This window comes from Capricornis sumatraensis, chromosome 19 (assembly GCF_032405125.1).
Source record: "Capricornis sumatraensis isolate serow.1 chromosome 19, serow.2, whole genome shotgun sequence".
NCBI lineage: Eukaryota > Metazoa > Chordata > Mammalia > Artiodactyla > Bovidae > Capricornis > Capricornis sumatraensis.
Window position 1 is genome coordinate 69,458,241 of NC_091087.1, and position 22,987 is coordinate 69,481,227.

Here is a 22,987-nt window from a genome sequence, read left to right on the forward strand (position 1 = left end):
AAAGCTTAACAACATGAATCATTCATTTGCTTGGGAGAAGTGTCCATTATTGTATTTATTTTGTGTTATTTATCTTCATTTATTTGTTTCATTTTATCTTATTTTATTTTGCTTATTTATATTTTGCTATTATTTTCCAGTTTAACTGTATCTAGTTCTCTGATTTAGAGTTACATCAAATTCTTCTTGGAAGCAGATGGGGGAAAAAAAAAAACCTCATTACATGAATAAATCCACTTGGTAAGAAATCGTGGGGTTATAACGATGGTAGTAGCGCAGTGAGTGAAGAGTTGTGGCTGTAGTTGGGAAACCCCATAATGTGTATTGAATTAGAAGGAAGCAAGGTGGGAAGAAGACTGGAAGACGTAACACTGCCACTGGTCCCCAGCTCTCAACTGTGCAAGGTTGAGTTCAGTGTTTGACATGTACATTCCAGGGCGAACACAAAATTCACGTGTAGCATCTAGAAGAACAGAAGGACGGAGCAGAAAAACACATGAGTGCAGAAAGCAAGAGAGAGATCCTGCCTGGAGAGAGAAATTTTTGAGCCTCATTTATACGTATACTCATTGACATTCTTGGTTTAAAAGGAGTTATTTGTGTGTCCTTTTTTTTTTTTTTTTTGCTGTTTATTTTTACCCACAAAGGAATCAAAGTGACTGGAATGCCTGTTATACGGTTGAAGACATTCTGGAGCAAGAAAGGCTGATCAAAGCTGGGGGTAGGGTTTTGAGAGTAAGCGCTGCCCTGGGGGGCTTCCCTGGTGGCTCAGGGGTGAGGAAGCTGCCTGCCAATGTAGGAGAGTTTGATCCCTGGTCCAGGAACATCCCACATGCCGAGGAGGAACTAAATCTGGGTGCCACAACTCTTGAGTCTGTGCTCTGGAGCCCCTGGGCCAAAACTCCTGAAGCTCACACACCCTAGGGCCCGTGTCCATCAAGAGAAGCCAGAGCGATTTTTAGACGTCCAAGCCCCACACCTAGAGAGTAATCCCCACTGGCTGCAGCTACAGAAAAACTCGCCCAGCAGTGAGGACCCAGCACAGACAAAAATAAGCCTGTAAGTAAATGAAAATCCCTGGGCTGGGATGAGATGGTCCAGAGGAAGCAAGGACTAGATTGAGGGTGTGGGGTCTGAAGACGGAGCTGAGGGCAGGGAGTTCCTGCAGCACCTCTGTGGCCTCAGAAGGTTAGGTTAGGATGAGGCAGGGAGAATCTAGGGGCTAACCCAACACAGGGTTAAAACCTAGATAGAGTGCTTTCCAGATGTCAACAACCGATTGCAGACAATTAGGAAGCTGTCTTTTTGGCTCTCTCCCTGGACCCTTAACAAACTGTCTGAACCACAGCAGTTGATCTGAACGTATCAAATAAGAAAGGCAAAGGGGACCCCACGAAATAACTGTGGTTAGTGGCTTGTGAGCTGTGGATGGTGTTGGGGGGAGGGCTGCTTGAAAGAAACTTGCTTCTAATCAATGTGCTAATCTTGGACAAAGGTTTTCCTTTCTCTCTGTCCTTCATTTCATTTTCCTGGGTTCAGTCCTCCTCTCCGTTAGACTCCTCCTCATCCTGGTTGAATGAAAATTTGGTTCAGCTTTTTTTTTTTTTTTTTTTTTTTTAGTATAGATACATTAAAAAACAGACACTGATCTTCAAAGAAGCCTGCAATTTCACTGGCGACGGAATGTTTATAGCCACAATTTGTTTGGTTCTGATAAAATGCACATGCCCCCGTCTTTTGTTTTCTTTTGTTTCCCAAGTTAGACTTAACTTCGTGCTCGGCCTGCACCCTTCCCAGAGAGTAGGGAAGGGGCAGAGTGTAGCCAGACAGGGAGATTGTTCCCAGGGCTGTGGCTGCATCTGCCTGTGACATTCTGGAGTGCCTGGGCTGAGACATCAGATGTAGGAAACACCATTCATGGGTCAGGGAAACTAGCTAAAAGAGCATTTGAAATACTCCCTGAGGCCCTACCCAGACTAGGGAGGTTGTGTGATGGAGGTGGGAGGGTCATAAGGCTAGCAAGATGCAGGTTTAAATGTCAGCTGCACTGTTTACTATAACCAGGACGTGGAACTGACCTCAACGTCCATCAGAGGATGACTGGATAGAGAAGACTGGCAAATAGAGCCAATGGGATACTACTCAGTCTGCTCAGTCACTAAGAGGAGTGAAACGGAACAGTGCCATTTGCAGGGACACGGATGAATCTGGAGACTGTCACATAGAGTGAAATCAGTGAGAGGAGGAAAAAACAAAGGTCATATAATATTGCTTACCAGTGGAATCTAGAAAAATGGTAGAGATGAACTTATTTGCCAAGCAGAAATAGAGTCACAGATACAGGGGACAAATTTATGTGACTAAGGAGGGAAGGAGGAGTGGGATGACTTGGGAGATCGGAATTGACATGTGTACACTATTGATGCCGTGTATAAACCAGGTAAGGGATGAGAGCCTACTATGTAGCACAGGGGACTCTATTCAGTGCTCTTGGTGACTTAAATGGTAAGGAAATCCAAAACAGTGGGGATATATGCATCCGTGTAACTGATTCACTTTGCTGTACAGCAGGAAACCAAGACAACATTGTAAAGCAACTATAATAACATTTAGTTCTAAAAATAATGAATGTCAGCTTCATTTTCTAGTTGTGTGATGTGGAACCAAACTTTCTCTGAATTGGTTTTCCCCACTTAACAACCAGCAGCGTCTCTCCTGTAGGATTGTTATGAGATTAAGAGGCCTGAAGGCTGGCCAGCATCACAGAGGTTGCCTAGAAGGAAGCAGAGAGTGGAGTGTTTGTGGGAGGGAGACTCAGGATTCTCGGTTGGAGGGCAGCAGGCATCATGGCACATGAGCATGAGAAAGCAACATTGCCTGGGGGAGAAAGAGAAATTGGGATGACTGGGATAGAGCCCCAGAAGAGGAGGCTGGGAGAACAACAGTTCAAATTGCAAATTTAGCTGAGGAACTTAAGTGTTTCTCTACAGGCAGTGGGAGAGCTTTGGAAAGAACCCTGCATGTTTAGATGGTGTTCTAGAAAACTGACCATCTGCAGCATGGCAGGTCCCACTGTACAGGTGAGGAAGAAGGCAAGAAGTTAGAAAAGGTAGTGATGCTATTCAATACCATGCATGTATTAATGCCGCTATAGCATTCCCTACCTATATCTGTGTATCTATGCCTGTATCTATGAATATGTCTTAGGACTATGGCAGGGACACTCCCCTGAATGGTTCAGAATCGCAGCTCTGAGTTCAGATCCTAGCTCTATCATGTACTGATTGTGAAACCTGGAACAAGTTTCCTCTCTGGGCTTCAGTGGCCCTATCTGCAAATGTGTCTTCCTCACATTATAGTGACGCTTCTGCTGCTGCTGCTGCTGCTAAGTCGCTTCAGTCGTGTCCAACTCTGTGTGATCCCAAAGACGGCAGCCCATGAGGCTCCCCCGTCCCCGGGATGCTCCAGGCAAGAACACTGGAGTGGGTTGCCATTTCCTTCTCCAATGCATGAAAGTGAAAAGCGAAAGTGAAGTCGCTCAGTCGTGTCCAGCTCTTAGCGACCCCATGGACTGTGGCCCACCAGGCTCCTCCATCCATGGGATTTTCCAGGCAAGAGTACTGGAGTGGGGTGCCATTGCCTTCTCCAGGAGTGACGCTTCAGTGAGTTTTAAAAACACTGAAAAGGCTATTGTTGTTGTTCAGTTGCTAAGTTGTGTCCAACTCTTTGTGAACCCATGAACTGCAGCACGCCAGGCTTCTCTGTCCCACACTATCTCCCAGAGTTTGCTCAAACTCAGGCCAATTGAGTCAGTGATGCCCCAACTATCTCGTCCTCTGTCATCCCCTTCTCCTCATGTCCTCAATCATTCCCAGCCTCAGGGTCTTTTCCAATGAGTTGGTTCTTCAGATCAGGAGGCCAAAGTATTGGCGTCTCAGCTTCAGCATCAGTACTTCCAATGACTATTCAGAACTGATCTCCTTTAGGATTGACTGGTTGGATCTCCTTGCATTTCAAGGGACTCTCAGAATCTTCTCCAACACCACAGTTCAAAAGCATCATTTCTTCAGTGCTCAGCCTTCTTTATAGTCCAACTCTCAGTTTCATACATGACTACTGGAAAAAACTATAGGTTTGACTATGCGGACCTTTGTTGGCAAAGTGATATCTCTGCTTTTTAATACACTGTCTAGGCTTGTCATAGCTTTCCTTTTAAGGAGCAAGAGTCTTTCAATTTCATGGCTGCAGTCACTGTCTGCAGTGATTTTGGAGCCCAAGAAAACAGAATCTGTAAAAGACTATATATGGCATGTATATGCTAACTATTATACCTAACATTATTATTATTTCAGGCCATGATGTGCTCTAAGTCCTTTGCACACATCATTTCTTTTCATATTTGAGTTTATGCTGCAGAACAAATCCTACTTTTCTTTCTTTTATTATTCTTTGTAAAACTTAAAGCTCAGAGAGTCATTGCTGCCATGATTAGCTGCTACGTGGACATGCTGGGGTAGAAACTCTGGGTGGCTTCTCAAATAAACACACCCAAACATTCCCTATTGAAAGAGGGTGATCAGGGATGAAAATTTTAAATTCTTCAGTCTTGAGATGCTCAGAGTATATAAAACAGCCAATAGAGATAACGCTGGTTGAAAGTGCTCAGTTTCTAATTTGTGTCTTTTTGTTATCCTGTGGACTATAGCCTGCCAGGCTCCTCTGTCCATGGGATTTTCCCAGCAAGAATACTGGAGCAGGTTGCCATTTCCTCCTCCAGGGGCTGATGGAAAAGCCTGGCTTTATTGATTTATAAAGAGTTGTCCCCCATGCCTCGTCTCCACTCACTCTCCATTTCTGTGTGTGGATGCAACTTATTAGGTTGGCTCTGGCCAGAGCTAATAGTTCCATGATTTTGAGAAACTTCACATGAAGCTTTGCATTTGGACAGATTCATCAACCAAAGAGCAGATTTCCACATTTTTACTCTTGGCTAAGGTCTCTTCTCCTATTCTTCCTTTTCTCGTCTTGGCTATATTTGGTGGAAGTTTAAATCTGATAAAGATGAGCTGTATTTAAAACCAGTCAAACTCTATTTCAGAAGATCAGTGTGATTTTATCTGAAAAGTAAATTTGTAATTATAATTTGAAATTTCCTTATAAGTAAGACACCGATTTTCCATTCCTAGTGAGAGAAAGCAATAGAGCAATGGAATTCTGGAGCTGGTACAGCCTCCAGTCCAACCACCCACCATGCCTGAAGCCTCACCATGGTCTCCGGGCCATCAACTGACTGCTTTCAAGATTCAGAGCCTTCTTCTCCCAGAGATTCTTTCCTCTTCATACCCGGGGCACTCCGACTGTGAGAAGGTTGTTACTTACAGCTGAAATGTCATTCTCTAGAGCACCTCCACTGAACATCATTGGCTCCCGAAACGCTGTTCCATCGTTTGTTTCTTTCCCAGGAGAGCTCTTTGGGGCTCTGCAGCCATTATTTTGTGTTCCTCTTGAGTCTCTCTTTCCTTGAACTGACATTCGCAGTTTGTTTATTCATTCCCTAAAAGGGCATGATTTCCATATCCTTTGGGGAAAGTTGTGCTCTGAAGCTAAGTCAAGTCCACCTGGATGTCACTCCCTACTCTGAAATCACAGGCCGGACTTTGTTATCAGATGGTTTCCAGTGAAATTGATGTTTTGCATTGAACTTACGGTAAGGACGTTGTGCGAGAGCTGTTGCCTTATTGCATTATTGACGCAACTGTGATCCTCCGATAGCTCTTCAGTGCACTTGAAAGATTCAAACTCCTCCTCATTGACAGAGCCCCATAGGCTGCCGTCCCTGCCCTTGAACCCCGGATTATCCTGCCGTATTTTCCCCTTGCCCTGTCTATCCCAGCCACACTGCCTTTGTTTCTTGCTTTAAACATGCCGATTTTATCCTGTAGGGTCTTTTTAAGTGCTGTAACCTCTGCCTGGTAGCCAGGCTTCCCAAGTAGTGCAGTGATAGAGAATCTGCCTGCCAATGCAGGAGATGCAGGTTCGATCCCTGGGTCGGGAAGATCCCCTGGAGTAGGAAATGGCAACCCAGTCCAGTATTCTTGCCTGGAAAATCCCATAGACAGAGGAGCCTGGTGGGCTACAGTCCACGGGGTTGCAAAGAGTTGGATGTGACTGAGCACACACACACAGACATACACAGACAACCTCTACCTGGAGGAGTCTTTAATGGACCCCTGCAACGGTGGTTCCTACCTGCCTTCAGGCCTCCATTCTCCACCTTTTTCTCTCACGTGTTCCTTGCTATCTAGGTCTCTCTCTTGCTCCCCATCTCATTCCATTTCTTCACACTTCTTATCAAAATTGTTTATGCATTTGGTACTTTCTCCACATAGGCTACAGGCTCCATGAGTAGAGGTGATGTGATTATCTTGTTTGCATCTCTGCCCCCGTTGACTGGAAATGTGCCTAGCGCATGGTGTGACCCACGAGAATATCTGCCGAATTAATGCCCCTGCAAGTGAGCCAAGAGACTGAATGTGGGGAGAACTCAAATCAAGTATGTGGAATCACAGCATCTTAGAGGCTGCAAAGCTACCAGAGAGATTGATTCTCATCCACTCTGCTTATATCATAGGGAATGAATCTGTGTCCAACAAGGGTGATAGGTGACCTGATATCACACCATAAGTTCATACAAGAGCTGGCACAAGAATCCAGCTTTTAGAAATAACACTTTTTTTTTCCCCAATGAAAAGCAAAAATGTGTCAGTGTACAGTAAAGACTGAAAGCACTAAACTAATTTTGGGTCTTAGTAGAGAAGACTGAGGATTCTCAGAGCAGATTTTCCTGCTGGTACAGAGACGATTTGATTAGAAAGTACAGAGGTGAAAATACGCACGAAGAAACAGCCCAGAAGCAGAACTCAGCAGATGCGATGCGGGAAAAGCCTAGAACCTGATCTGGTGGGGAATCACAGAGGCCTGGGGGAGAAGAGGGGAAGGGAACTGATCGGAGGGCAGGACTTAACTGTTCAGAAAAAGTTCTTGGATCTTGGCTCCCTGCCCATGGGTGATCCATGAATAGGAGAGTGGGATTTAGGGGGCTTCACAGGACAATGGCAGACCAAGAAAGTGGGGAGAGGAAAAGAGTGAATGGGTGAAGGCCCACCCAGACATCACCGAGGGGTCCAGCCATTCTGTGGTGGTGACCGGTAAGAAGCAGAGAGAGACAGGGACACTGAGAATTGAGGGTTCTGTGCAGATCAGGGGGCAGGAAGGTGGAGGACACTTAGGGGAATGTTCCAGGACTTTCTACAGCATGAAGTGCTCAGGGTTCAAGGACACGCCAACTATATCTTCAATGTCATTCCTAACAAGCTGACAAAACCTTGGCTCACACAAATGACCTCACTCCCCACAATGCCTTCCTTGCTTCCTGAGAAGTACCTGGGGGCCTGCCATATGGAGATGTCTTGGAGTCAGACAAGCTTCTTTGCTAGGAAACAGCTTAGTGATATTGTATGTTTCACATTTTTTGGTCACACAGTTTTTCCCTCTCTACAAAGGGAACAAAAATACCCACCACCTAGAACTCTTGTTTAGATTAAGTGACAGTTTATGTGTAAAATGTGCACAACCATTTACGGCAACAGTCAGTGTTCAATACATACAAATTTTTCTCTATTCTTGCTTTGTGTGTAACCTGGACTTGTCGGTACACCACCAATTTTGCATTTATTTCATTGATTGATTCATTTGAGAAGAATAGTCCCAGTGAAGAAGTTTGAAAGTCATAGTTTTAGAGGGTTCCATAACTGAACAGGAATTTCAGGTCATTTAGTCCAGAGTTTAGACTTTGTGGCTAGAAGAGATTTTTTTTTTTTTTGGTGGGGGGTGGTAGAAGGGTCAGAGTTATAGATTTAAATTTTTTGAATCAATTGTCATTTTAAAATTGGGAGGTTTCACACAGTGAGAAACTTCTGGTGTGTCTTGGCAAGTCTGAATGTCCAGTAGAGCCTGTCAAGCTTGGGCTGTTAGCTGGAGCTGGCTGGCTGCCCCCACCCTGTTCAGCTGTACTTGTTTCCTAGGGCTTCACTCTGGATGGTTGAAACAATAGAAACTTACCATCTCACTGCCATAGAGGCTGGAAGTTTGGAGGAAGGTGCTTGCAAGGTCAGTTCATTCTGAGGCTGGAGCGAGGATCTATCACAGGCTTCTCCCCTGGAACCTGGGGGTTTCTGGCAGTCTTTGGCAATCCAGAAACATCACTTTGCCCTCTGCCCTTAGGTTCATGTGGCGTTCTTGCATGCTGGTCTCTGTGCTTGAATTTCCCTTTTTTATAAGAACACCAGTCTTAGTGGATCAGAGACCGCTATAGTGATCTCATCTTAACCAGTTACATCTGCACTGATTCTTATTTCCAAATAAGGTCACATGCAAAGGGGCTGGGACTTAGATCTTGTTCAGTTACTAAGTCATGTCTGACTCTTTGTAGCCCCATGGACTGTCCTTCACTATCTCCTGGAGTTTGCTCAAACTCACTCCACTGAGTTGATGATGCCATCCAACCATCTCATTCTCTGTTGCCCCTTTTGCCTCCTGCCTTCAATCATTCCTGGCATCAGGGTCTTTTCCAATGTGTTGGCTCTTCGCATCTGGTGGCTAAAGTATTGGAGCTTCAGCTTTAGTGTCAGTCCTTCCAGTGAATATTCAGGGTTGATTTCCTTTAGGACTGACTGTTTGATCAGGACACAATTCAACCCATAACATTACCAGCTGACAACTTCCTGCCACCAGGCTCCTGGTACTTATCTGGGAAGTCCCACTGGCGCTTTTCACACATCAGCAGGCAGTGGCTAACTTTCAGCCCAAAGCCTCCCTTCTGTCATTGAGGACCTGGGGACTTAGTCTTTACAGTACTAATCAGCTCCAAGGTCTGAAGTGGTTGTTGGTGGATGCTCACACACAGTGGTTTTTGGAGGTGGCAAAGATGGTGGCTCCTGAATCTGGGGTGTGCCCTTTCTCTCGGCCAGTTCCTCAGCCCTGAGTCTCCTGGGAAGTCAGGGAGGAGGCACTAAATGGTACTGTTCCCATGTTGATGCCCCAGAGATTGGCGAGAAGTGAAAAGTCAAGAAGGAGTGTTGGGGGCAGTTGACAAGCAAGGCTGTGACAGGTGAGCCTGTGGTGACATCCCAGGAGAAATGTCTAGGAGGCATGGCAGCATGGCTTTGATGTATTCACGTCTACCCTTGGAACCAGTCAAATCAGAATCTTCTCACATTTGGTGAGACCCTTATCAGGGTGATGTTTTGTTAGCAGTTCATGTACGTTTGTTATCTTTCCCCTAATGTAAGTTGATAATTAGGAATCATTACACAGATTCCCAGAGGAAAGATTTTGAGGTAAAACACAGTTTCCCAGGGTTTTATTTTGGATGAGAAATGCTCCTTTGTGTGTTACTCTTATGAACAGCAACAGTGGTTTTTTTTTTTTTTTCCCTAGCAAAATGCCACTTAAATTATATTTTAATAATTTTCTCAATGTGTCAGCTGCCAACAGCACTTTAAATAATAAGAATTAGATTCCACCTAAATAAGGCAGTAATTCTATTAAAAAATACTGGAGGCCCCAGAGCTCAGGGTCTAAGGAACTGAACCACAGGCTTGCTGCAAGGTTTACAAAATTCTGAACACCCAAACACAAATTGACCATGCTCTGCTAGGGATCCACTGTACAACAGGATTCTAATGAGGAATTACAACTCTTAGGAGATGACTAAGAATATTCATATGATTCTTCTCATGTGGGACTCTCTAAACTTCATGTGATCAGGAGGAATTATTGTCTTCATTTACAGAAGAGAAAACTGAGGCTTAGAGAGAAGACAAATCTCATCCAAGATTGTACAAAAAGTGAGCGGCTGAGACAGGGGTAGCCATGGTGGCCACCCTCTGGGGTGTCATATGCTTTGGCCTCCTCCTGGAACCAAGGTGGCCGTAGTCAGTGTTGTGAGAATTCCAACGTATTTACCATTTGGGGTGTTAGAAATAGCCACAGATTTGCATTCATAAATGGCTTGACTTTGAAGAGCCAATGCATTGAGGATCAGAGAAAGAAACAGGTACAAGATACATGTAGAGTAGTAATTATTCATGAATGATTATTGTGCATCAGGCTATACTGTCCGTTCCTGAGCTCGTTTATATCACCTGTTAACATTACACAACTCGGCTGCTGTCATCATTACCACCCATTTTAGAGCTGAGGAAGCTCAGTCTATCCATCTGTCTATCTTTCTGTCTATCTATCTGTCTGTTTGTCTATCCACCCGTCTGTCTACTCAACATATAGAAAATTATTTAGCAGGCTTTATACATATGGAACAACAGACTGGTTCCAAATAGGAAAAGGAGTATGACAAGGCTGTATATTGTCACCCTGCTTATTTAACTTCTATGCAGAGTACATCATAAGAAAAACTGGACTGGAAGAAACATAAGCTGGAATCAAGATTGCTGGGAGAATATCAATAACCTTAGATATGTAGCTGACACCACCATTATGGCAGAAAGTGAAGAGGAACTAAAAATCCTCTTGATGAAAGTGAAAGAGGAGAGTGAAAAAGTCGGCTTAAAGCTCAACATTCAGAAAATGAAGATCATGGCATCCTGTCCCATCACTTCATGGAAATAGATGGGGAAACAGTAGAAACAGTGTCAGACTTTATTTTTGGGGGCTCCAAAATCACTGCAGATGGTGATTGCAGCCATGAAATTAAAAGACGCTTACTCCTTGGAAGAAAAGTTACAACCAACCTAGACAGCATATTCAAAAGCAGAGACATTACTTTGCCGACTAAGGTCTGTCTAGTCAAGGCTATGGTTTTCCCTGTGGTCATGTATGGATGTGAGAGTTGGGCTGTGAAGAAGGCTGAGTGCCGAAGAATTGATGCTTTTGAACTGTGGTGTTGGAGAAGACTCTTGAGAGTTCCTTGGACTGCAAGGAGATCCAACCAGTCCATTCTGAAGGAGATCAGCCGTGGGTGTTCTTTGGAAGGACTGATGCTAAAGCTGAAACTCCAGTACTTTGGCCACCTCATGCAAAGAGTTGACTCATTGGAAAAGACTCTGATGCTGGGAGGGATTGGGGGCAGGAGGAGAAGGGGATGACCCAGGATGAGATGGCTGGATGGCATCACGGACTCAATGGACCTGAGTCTGAGTGAACTCTGGGAGTTGGTGATGGACAGGGAGGTCTGACGTGCTGCGATTCATGGGGTCACAAAGAGTTGGACACAACTGAGCAACTGAATTGAACTGAACTGATACATATATGAGCTTCCCAGGTAATGTCAGTGGTTAAGAATCTGCCTGCCAATGCAGGAGGTGTAAGAGACATGGGTTTGATCCTTAAGTGGGAAAGATCCCCTGGAGGTGGGCATGGCAACCCACTCCAGTATTCTTGCCAGGAGAATTCTGTGGACAGAGGAGTCTGGTGGGCTACCATCTACAGAGTTGTAAATAGTTGGACATGACTGAAGCAACTTATCATTACCTTACATGAAAGTGAAAGTGAAAGTCTCTCAGTGGTGTTCAACTCTTTGCAACCCTATAGGTACAGTCCATGGAATTCTCTAGGCCAGAATAGAATACTGAAGGGGGGTAGCCTTTCCCTTCTCCAGGGTGTCTTCCCAACCCAGGGATTGAACCCAGGTCTCCCACATTGCAAGTGGATTCTTTACCAGCTGATCCACAAGGAAAGCCCAAGAATACTGTAGTGGTTAGCTTGTCCCTTCTGCAGCGGATCTTCCTGATCCAGGAATCAAACTGGGGCCCCTGCATTGCAGGTGGATTCTTTACCAACTGAGCTATCAAGGATGCCCACGTCCATACATATACATACTCAGTTCTTTTTCACTTCATATCTGTATATCAAGGCTGTGGTCCTAGTGTGATTAGATTGACTAGTTTTCTGTGAGTATGGTTTCAGTGTGTCTGCCCTCTGATGCCCTCTTGCAACACCTACCATCTTACTTGGGTTTCTCTTACCTTGGGTGTGGGTTATCTCTTCACGGCTGCTCCAGCAAGGCAGAGCACAGCTCTTTACCTTGGACGAGGGGTATCTCCTTACTGCCGCCGTTCCTGACCTTCAACATGGGATAGCTCCTCTAGGCCCTCAATGGAACCAAGCCATGCTTGTGGGGCAACCCAAGACAGGCAGGTTATGGTGGAGAGGTCTGACAGAATGTGGTCCACTGGAGAAGGGAATGGCAAGCCACTTCAGTATTCTTGCCTTGAGAACCCCATGAGCAATATGAAAAGGCAAAATGATAGGATACAGAAAGAGGAACTCCCCAGGTTATTAGGTGCCCAATATGCTACTGGAGATCAGTGGAGAAATAACTCCAGAAAGAATGAAGGGATGGAGCCAAAGCAAAAACAATACCCAGTTGTGGATGTGACTGGTGATAGAAGCAAGATCCAATGCTATAAAGAGCAATATTGCATAGGAACCTGGAATGTCAGGTCCATGAGTCAAGGCAGATTAGAAGTGGTCAAACAAGAGATGGCAAGGGTGAACATAGACATTCTAGGAATCAGCAAACTAAAATGGACTGGAATGGGTGAATTTAACTCAGATGACCATTATATCTACTACTGCGGGCAGGAATCCCTCAGAAGAAATGGAGTAGCCATCATGGTCAACAAAAGAGTCCAAAATGCAGTGCTTGGATGCAGTCTCAAAAATGACAGAATGATCTCTGTTCGTCTCCAAGGCAAACCATTCAATATCACAGTTATCCAAGTCTATGCCCCAACCAGTAATGCTGAAGAAGTGAAGTTGAACGGTCTTATGAAGACCTACAAGACCTTTTAGAACTAACACCCCAAAAAGATGTCCTTTTCATTATAGGGGGCTGGAATGCAAAAGTAGGAAGTCAAGAAACACCTGGAGTAACAGGCAAATTTGGCCTTGGAATGCAGAATGAAGCAGGGCAAAGACTAATAGAGTTTTGCCAAGAAAATGCACTGGTCATAGCAAATACCCTCTTCCAATAACACAAGAGAAGACTCTACACATGGACATCACCAGATGGTCAACACCGAAATCAGATTGATTATATTCTTTGCAGCCAAAGATGGAGAAGCTCTATACAGTCAACAAAAACAAGACCAGGAGCTGACTGTGGCTCGCATCATGAACTTCTTATTGCCAAATTTAGACTCAAATTGAAGAAAGTAGGGAAAACCGCTAGACCATTCAGGTATGACCTAAATCAAATCCCTTATGATTATACAGTGGAAGTGAGAAATAGATTTAAGGGCCTAGATCTGATAGATAGAGTGCCTGATGAACTATGGAATGAGTTTCGTGACATTGTATAGAAGACAGGGATCAAGACCATCCCCATGGAAAAGAAATGCAAAAAAAGCAAAATGGCTGTCTGGGGAGGCCTTACAAATAGCTATGAAAAAGAAGAGAGGTGAAAAGCAAAGAAGAAAAGGAAAGATATAAGCATCTGAACGCAGAGTTCCAAAGAATAGCAAGAAGAGATAAGAAAGCCTTCTTCAGTGATCAGTGCATAGAAACAGAGGAAAAGAACAGAATGGGAAAGACTAGAGATCTCTTCAAGAAAATTAGAGATATCGAGGGAATATTTCCTGCAAAGATGGGCTTGATAAAGGACAGAAATGGTATGGATCTAACAGAAGCAGAAGATATTAAGAAGAGGTGGCAAGAATACCCAGAAAAACTGTACAAAAAAGATCTTCACGACCCAGATAATCATGATGATGTGATCACTAATCTAGAGCCAGACATTTTGGAATGTGAAGTCAAGTGGGCCTTAGAAAGCATCACTACGAACAAAACTAGAGGAGGTGATGGAATTCCAGTTGAGCTGTTTCAAATCCTGAAAGATGATGCTGTGAAAGTGCTGCACTCAATATTCCAGCAAATTTGGAAAACTCAGCAGTGGCCACAGGACTGGAAAAGGTCAGTTTTCATTCCAATCCCAAAGAAAGGCAATGCCAAAGAATGCTCAAACTACCGCACAATTGCACTCATCTCACATACTAGTAAAGTAATGCTCAAAATTCTTCAAGCCAGGCTTCAGCAATATGTGAACTGTGAACTCCCTGATGTTCAAGCTGGTTTTAGAAAAGGCAGAGGAACCAGAGATCCAATTGCCAACATCCGCTGGATCCTGGAAAAAGCAAGAGAGTTCCAGAAAAACATCTATTTCTGCTTTATGGACTATGCCAAAGCCTTTGACTGTGTGGATCATAATAAACTGTGGAAAATTCTGAAAGAGATGGGAATACCAGACCACCTAACTTGCCTCTTGAGAAATCTGTATGCAGGTCAGGAAGCAACAGTTAGAACTGGACATGGAACAACAGACTGGTTCCAAATAGGAAAAGGAGTACGTCAAGGCTGTATATTGTCACCCTGCTTATTTAACTTCTATGCAGAGTACATCATGAGAAACGCTGGACTGGAAGAAACACAAACTGGAATCAAGATCACTGGGAGAAATATCAATCACCTCAGATATGCAGATGACACCACCGTTATGGCAGAAAGTGAAGAGGAGCTAAAAAGCCTCTTGATGAAAGTGAAAGAGGAGAGTGAAAAAGTCGGCTTAAAGCTCAACATTCAGAAAATGAAGATCATGGCATCCGGTCCCATCACTTCATGGGAAATAGATGGGGAAACAGTAGAAACAGTGTCAGACTTTTTTTGGGGGGGCTCCAAAATCACTGCAGATGGTGACTGCAGCCATGAAATTAAAAGACGCTTACTCCTTGGAAGAAAAGTTATGACCAACCTACATAGCATATTCAAAAGCAGAGACATTACTTTGCCAACTAAGGTCTGTCTACTCAAGGCTATGGCTTTTCCTGTGGTCATGTATGGATGTGAGAATTGGACTGTGAAGAAGGCTGAGTGCCGAAGAATTGATGCTTTTGAACTGTGGTGTTGGAGAAGACTCTTGAGAGTTCCTTGGACTGCAAGGAGATCCAACCAGTCCATTCTGAAGGAGATCAGCCGTGGGTGTTCTTTGGAAGGAATGATGCTAAAGCTGAAACTCCAGTACTTTGCCCACCTCATGGGAAGAGTTGACTCATTGGAAAAGACTCTGATGCTGGGAGGGATTGGAGGTAGGTGGAGAAGGGGACGACAGAGGATGAGATGGCTGGATGGCATCACTGACTCGATGGATGTGAGTCTGAGTGAACTCCTGGAGTTGGTGACAGATAGTGAGGCCTGGTGTGCTGCGATTCATGGGGTCGCAAGGAGTCGGACATGACTGAGTGACTGAACTGAACTGAATCTGTATATCTGTGTGTGGGGTATGTCCCTGTGAAGATGTCAAATGTCCTCTCTTCTCTTTCCACTAAAACTGAAGCTAAAAAGAAAAGCTTGAGAAAGGCAAGGAATCCAAGTTATCTGTAACGAGGAATAGATGTAAGACGAACTCATGGAAAATTATGGAAAACTCTTGAAAAAGTCACCCTGATTCAAACTAAAAATAATTTTAGTTGGAAATAGTTCAAAAGAATGAAAAAGAAGAATATCATACCAATTTTTTAATCCAATACCTAGAAATCATAAATGTGAACATTTCGCTGTTTTTTGCTTGACTTTTCTTAACCACTCTGGAGAGAATCAAAGTCTACTTAGATCCCTCTCTGATCCCATTTCTCTTCCTCCATCTTCAGAAGTCTCCAGAATTTTGAGTTGATATATGTAGATATTTAATTTTGCTTTCTTCAGATATTTTTTCTTGAGAGTTATAAAACATTACAGATTTTGTTAAAGGACCATTCCTTAGCCTCCACAACTCCCCTACCCCTACCATTCTATCCCATTCTTTTCTTTCCTCCCTGAGAAAATCTTTTCCAGAACTCTGTTACTGTTACTGTGATTTCTCTTTTTACTATAGAGAAGTAGTAATACAATACAGAATATTGTGTTCAGTGTTCCATTTATGATTTTTATATGTAGTGTCTTCATCTCTCTCTCTCTTTATTGTTTAAATAAAAATTTCAGAATTGTCCCTCTTGATACATGATGCCTTACATGATGCCTTATTCAACTGCTGTTTAACATACTATTTGTCTATTCATTCTTCTTTTAATGGACGTGGACTAGTTTCCTTATTTTTTTTATTACAAACAATACTATAATGAACATCCTTACACATATATCCCCACACATTTTTGTGACTATTTATTCTGGGAAGCATGAATATATCCAGAAGTGGCAAAGCAGGTCCTTGAGTGCACATATCTCCAAGTGACTAGATTTAACCAAATGGCTCTTCAACATGGTTATGGCAATGTATATTTCTACCTGCAGTATAGAAGATTTTTGTTTTCTCCATATCCTCATCAACACTTAATATTGTCAAATATGACCCAGCAATCCCACTGCTGGGCATACACACCAAGGAAACCAGAATTGAAAGAGACACATGTACCCCAATGTTCATCACAGCACTGTTTATAATAGCCAGGACATGGAAACAACCTAGATGTCCATCAGCAGATGAATGGATAAGAAAGCTGTGGTACATATACACAATGGAGTATTACTCAGCCATTAAAAAGAATACATTTGAATCAGTTCTAATGAGATGGATGAAACTGGAGCCGATTATACAGAGTGAAGCAAGTCAGAAAGAAAAACACCAATACAGTATACTAATACATATACATGGAATTTAGAAAGATGGCAATGATGACCCTGTATGCAAGACAGCAAAAGATACACAGATATGTAGAGTGGACTTTTGGACTCAGTGGGAGAGGGAGAGGGTGGGATGATTTGGGAGAATGGCATTGAAACATGTATACTATCACGTAAGAAACGAATCACCAGTCTATGTCCGATGCAGGATACAGCATGCCTGGGGCTGGTGCACGGGGATGACCCAGAGAGATGTTATGGGGAGGGAGGTGGGAAGGGGGTTCATGTTTGGGAACGCAAGTACACCCGTGGCTGATTCATGTCAATGTATGGCAAAACCAATATAGCATTGTAAAGTAAAATAAAGTAAAAATATAAATAAATAAATAAATAATAAATAAAATTTTCAAAAAAATATTTAAATTTCATATTCTTAATGTTATGAAATCTCAGGTGGAGCAGTGGTAAAGAATCTGCCTGCCAATGCAAGAGACATGGGTTTGATTCCTGGGTCAGGAAGGTCTCCTGAAGGAAGAAATGGCAATCCACTGCAGTATTCTTGCCTGGAAAATTCCATGGACAGAGTAGCCTGGAGGGTTACGGTCAATGGGGATATAAAGAGTCAGACATCACTGAACACACATAGCACATACACAAAGTTATGAAACAGCAGTACACTGTTTTAATGGTGCCACTTGGTTTGATTTGCATTTTTCTGATTGCTGGAGAATAGGACTGTTTCCCAGGCTTATTGACATTGACTTATCTTTTAAAATCACTGAAAATTTTCTATGTTATCTTTCTCTTGGAGAGTTGATGGAGTGTGTATACTAATATATATATATATATGATATGTAAGACAATTTATGTAATTTATATATTTTTATTATAAGCTTTGCAAACATCTCACTCCAGTCTGGATTTATTACTCTTCTTGTTCAAGATGCAGTGTTATCCCTCAAAACAAGGAATTATGTCTTTTATTACTTTCGAGCAATTTTCATCTGGCATTGTTTTTGATGATTCTTTCCCTTCTCTCCCTTCAGTAGTTCTGTTAAATATCTGTTGGACCTTCTAATGCTGTCATCCACGAGCCGTAATCTTTCTTCCGTAATTTCTCTTTTCCACACTGTGAGGTATTGAGGTAATAACCTCTGTTTACCCATTCTCTTTCAGCTATGTCTAATCTGCTTTTCCACTAAGAAATGTAGAAAGTTTTAATAAATAAGCACATCTATGTGTGCAAATATGTGTATATTAGAAGCACATACAACTTACATAAATACAAATAAATATCTATATTTTCCTTTATCTACTTAAAAAAAATCTGAGTTAAACCTCTAATTTCAACCAACACAATACAGGCTGGAACCTGGTTTCCTCCTCTCCATGTTTTTAACTCCATTCACAGCAGTAAGAAATGTGCATCCAATTATCTTCAACATATTTACTCATTTGCTATAGTTTAGAATACACAGAAAGCCATTTCAGTATTGCTAAACCACACCACTGTGAAACGCAAACCTACTAACTAAAGTTCAAGATTTATTTACAACTTTTTACATACAATTTACACACTTTGAAGTGAACAATACAATTCAAGGCAGTTTGACAAATAAATACATCCTTGAAACCCATAACACCCCGAAGACATAAAACATTTTCATCCTCCAGAAATGCCCTTGTATTCCTTCCTAGTAAATCCCCACTTCTCATTTCCCAACTGGAGGCCACCACTATTCTGACTTTCCACCATAGACTCGTTTCGCTTGTCCTGGAACTTCCTATAAATGACATCACATGATATATTTTGTTTTGTGGGATACTCCTTTCATTCACTATAACATCACTAATATTGTTGAGTGCACCAGTAATTCACTTAAAGTTTTTGCTGAGTAATATTTTGTGAAATTATGATTTTCTTCTCTTATGGACATTCAGATTATCTGCAGTTTTCAGCTATTATGAATAAAGTCATTATTCACATTTTCACGCACATTTGTTTAAAGGCCTATGTCTTTATTTCTACTGGACGAATCCCTAGGATTAGGATTGTGGTCAAAAGTAGGTCTATAGTTAAACTGTAAACTACTAACCTTTTTCAAATAGATCGTGTCATTTTACATTCCTGCTAGATCTGCGTTCCACATGAGCACCATCTGGACTTCAGCAGTCACCACCATTTCAGCCTTCATAGTGGGAGTATGGAGGCGTCTTACTGTGCTTTCAGTTACATTTTCTTGACGCCTAAAAAGACAGAAAACTTTTCAGGTGCTTAATGGCAATTTTCATATGTTTCTTTGTGAAGTGTTTGTCCATGACTTTTGCTCATTTTAAAAATAAGCTTTTCCCTTTTGCTGTTGAATTGTAAGAACTCTTTATAGTCTGAATAAAAGCCTCCTGTTAGATAATATTTTGCAGTCTTTCTCATTCATTTTCTTAAATGTGTCTCTAGATAAGCAGAATTAAAAAAAACATAATAAAATAAATTTCTTATTATTTTTTCTTTTACTGTTGTTGTAGCCATGCGTTCCAGTAAACAAACTCACTCAGAAGGACAACGCAGATAGTGCAGTTTATTACACCAGCGGGCCCAAGGCAGAGTCTCCTCTTAGCCAAGGACTCTGACTAGTTTTTGTGCAAACCTTGTATACCCTAAGTGTATGTGCTCAAACCCACCTCCCCAAATTCTCTGAAACTAGTCTGGACAAAGGGAAAGAAAGATAAAATCGAAGTTATCCCATGATTCATATGCTTTAAGCCTAGGTAGTTAACAGTGGACAATTATCAAGAGGCCTGTGGTCATACCCCAATAAGCATAATAGAATTTATGATTTTATTTGGTTACACAGATAATTAGGGTATTCTTTTAGGTGACGGAGAATCTAGGTATGAGCCCTGGGGTTCTTCCATCTGGTTTTCCAGCTGGTCTGTAGTTTCCATAGATACTGGGCATATAGCTCAAAGTCCACAGTCCGGCCCAGGATGGAGTCCTGCTTTCAAGATAGAGCCTGTTCTGTCTGTTTCCTCCTTCACTGTTACTGAGTTACTGAGTCACATGTTCTAAGAAAACTCTGTCTCTTCACAAGTGATGGAAGTATTCTCCTATGCTTTCCTATCTAAATGCTTCATAGTTTTAGCTTTTACATTAAATTAAAATTAATTTTGTCAGGTAAGTGTTGAGGTTCATTTATTCCCATGTGAATATTCAGTTTGTTAAAAAGACTTTGGGGAATTCTCTGGCAGTCCAGTGGTTAAGACTGCACTTCCACTCCAAGGCACACAGGTTCAATTTCTGGTCAGGAAACTAGGATTCCACAAGCTGTATAGCACCTCCAAAAATTAAGGGGAAAAAAAACAAAAACAAAAGCAAACTTTGTATCCATCATGTAATTCCTTTGATATTTTTTTCTGAAAATCTAAAAGATATCTTATTCTGTTTGACTGATTTACTTGTCTATTCTTAAGTCAACACTGTGGTCTTGTTTAACATATTAACTGATGTGTTAACTAATGTTCTATTAATGCAATAATGCAATAACTGTGTGGTAAAACTTGAAGCTTTATGTCAAATCCTCCAACTTTGTTCTACTTTTCAAGATTGCTTGGACATCTTAGAGTCTTTGCATTTTAGTATAATCTGCTTGTCATTTAAAAAAATCAGCTTGAATTATGGTTACAATAGTGCTGAATCTATGTATGAATTCAAATAGATTAATATCTTAACAATATTGAGACATTGAGACTTCAGTTCATGAACATGGTATACCTATTTATTTATGTTTTCTTAATTTCTCTCAGCAATTATGGTGGCTATTAGTGTAGAGGTTATTTACATATTATGTTAAATTCATTACCAAGTATTTTATGTTACATACAATGAAGTTTTAAAAGTTAATTCTCTAGTATATATAAAGTTTATTATTGTATATTGATCTTCTATTTTGAGCCTTTATTAGTTCTAAGTGTTTAGTCCACTTGATTATTTATTTATTTATGGGCTTCCCTGGTGGCTCAGATGGTAAAGCATCTGCCTGCAATGGGAGAGACCTGGGTACATAATTTATTTGTTAGAATACTGAGTACTCTCTAACCAGTCAAGCTGTCTAAGAAAAGAGACAGTTACCTTTTTCTTCTTAATGTTTACCTTTTATTTATTTTTTCCTGCCTTATTTATCTGATTAGAATCATCTTTACCTTATTCCTAATTTTATGGGAAAATATTCAGTTTCTTCATTTAGTATGATGTTACAGATTTTTCATGCAGTCCCTTTATCTGACTGTGAAAGTTCCCATCTACTCATGCATTACTGAGAGTTTTTATCATGATTAACTGTTCACTTTTGACAGATGAAATTATCTCTAACTATGATTGATTTTCAAATGTTAAAAGTTTGCTCTTGGGAAAAAACTTCATTTGACCAACATGTTTGTAATTTTTCTTTCTACATATGACAGGATTAAATATGTTGATCTTTTGTTGATGATTTAGAAATTTATACTAATAATAAATATTGGTTTAAGAGTTACTTATTCCCAACTTTTAGTATCAGTATGTTTTTGCTAGTCTTTTAAAACAACTTGTCATTTAAAAAAATTCATGTTTCCAATTTATCTTACATTAGTTTTGATAGGACTCTGTTCATTTTCTTTAAATTGCCCATACTACTTTCTTAATATCCTTTTAAAGTCTTCAGTATCACTAATAATTTCCCTTTATTTACTCTTAATATTGATAATATTTTTCTCTAACATGTTTAGATAAGTTTTGATTGGAATTTATTGATTATTTAATAATTTTGATAAAACAGATTTTGTCTTTTTAAAATTTTATTTGACATCCATTTCTAATTTATTAATTTCACATTTATCTCTATTTTAGTTTTACTTATTTGGGGCTTAATTTGCTTTTCTTTCTTAACTTCTGCTGATGGAAACCTAGGTTATACATTGTAAACTTTTCTCCTCTAATGTAATATAAGCATTTAAATTATATATAGACATATTTAGCATTTATGTACACTTATTTACTATTATATGAATATATTTAAGCTATATATAATAATATTTGCACTTAAAGTTATAAATTTGCATGTATGCCTTTCTCTAGTTGCATTCTATAAGTTTTGTTATGTTGTGCTTTTATTATCATTCAATTTAAAATATTTTTGAATTTCTCTTTTTGCTTCTTTGACTCAAGGTGTTTAGAATTTTATTGTGTGCTTAGTTGCTCGGCCATGTCTGACCCTGCAAGCCCACCAGGCTTCTCTGTCTATGGGGATTTTCTAGGCAAGAATACTGGAGTGGGTGGCCATATCCTCCTCCAGAGGATCTTCCCAACCCAGGGATCGAACCCAGGCCTGCCACACTGAAGGTGGATTCTTTACTGTCTGAGCCACCAGTGTCTAACTATTGGGGCTTTTCTGGATATCTCATATTGATATCTAATTTTATTGTGGTCAAAGAATATGTTCTGCATTATTTTGTTCTTTGGAAATTTATTTAGACTCATTTTTAGCCTGGTATCTGATATATCTTGGTGAATAGTCCATGTACACTTTTAAAAAATATAATATCTAAAGTCTGAATGCATAAAGTATTATAGATGCAAATTAGGTCACATGGTTGGTACTTCCATTAAGATATGCTATATTCTTACTGATGGTTTTACCTAGTTATGCTTTAAGCATTTATATTTTAAACTTCTTTTGCGTGATGTTGACAATTTTTTTGTCTTTCTAATAAATTGAATCCTATTGTGAAATGCCCATCTTTTCTCAGAAAATATTTCTTGTGTTTGTTTATTTTGTCTGATATTAATGTAGTCATTCCACTTTTCTCATGGTTGCTATTTTCATGGTATTTATTTTTCTATTACTTTCCTTTCATCTTATATGTACCCTTGTAGCTAAAGATCATCTTTGTTAGACAACATATAGTTGATAATGCTTTTATGTCCAATTTGGAAGCCTTTGCTTTTTATTTAGAGTGTCTTGTGTTTTATTTAATGGAATTATTCATACTTAAAAGTGATGTAATAGCAAGTATTTATTTCGCTATTATAATTCTTCAAGGTTAGTCCATCATTCTTTCATTTTCTTATTATTTTAGAATTTTTTTTTACATAATTGGGGATAATTAATAAATAATGATAAAATAATCCTAAGGATGATTAACAAGAAAAGTATTTCAGATATAAGAAAAATAGAATTATTAAGATCTTACTATGCATTTTAAATTAGAAATGAGTTCAGTGGGCCCAGGTGGTAATAGCAAGATAGAATGAGTTTTGTTC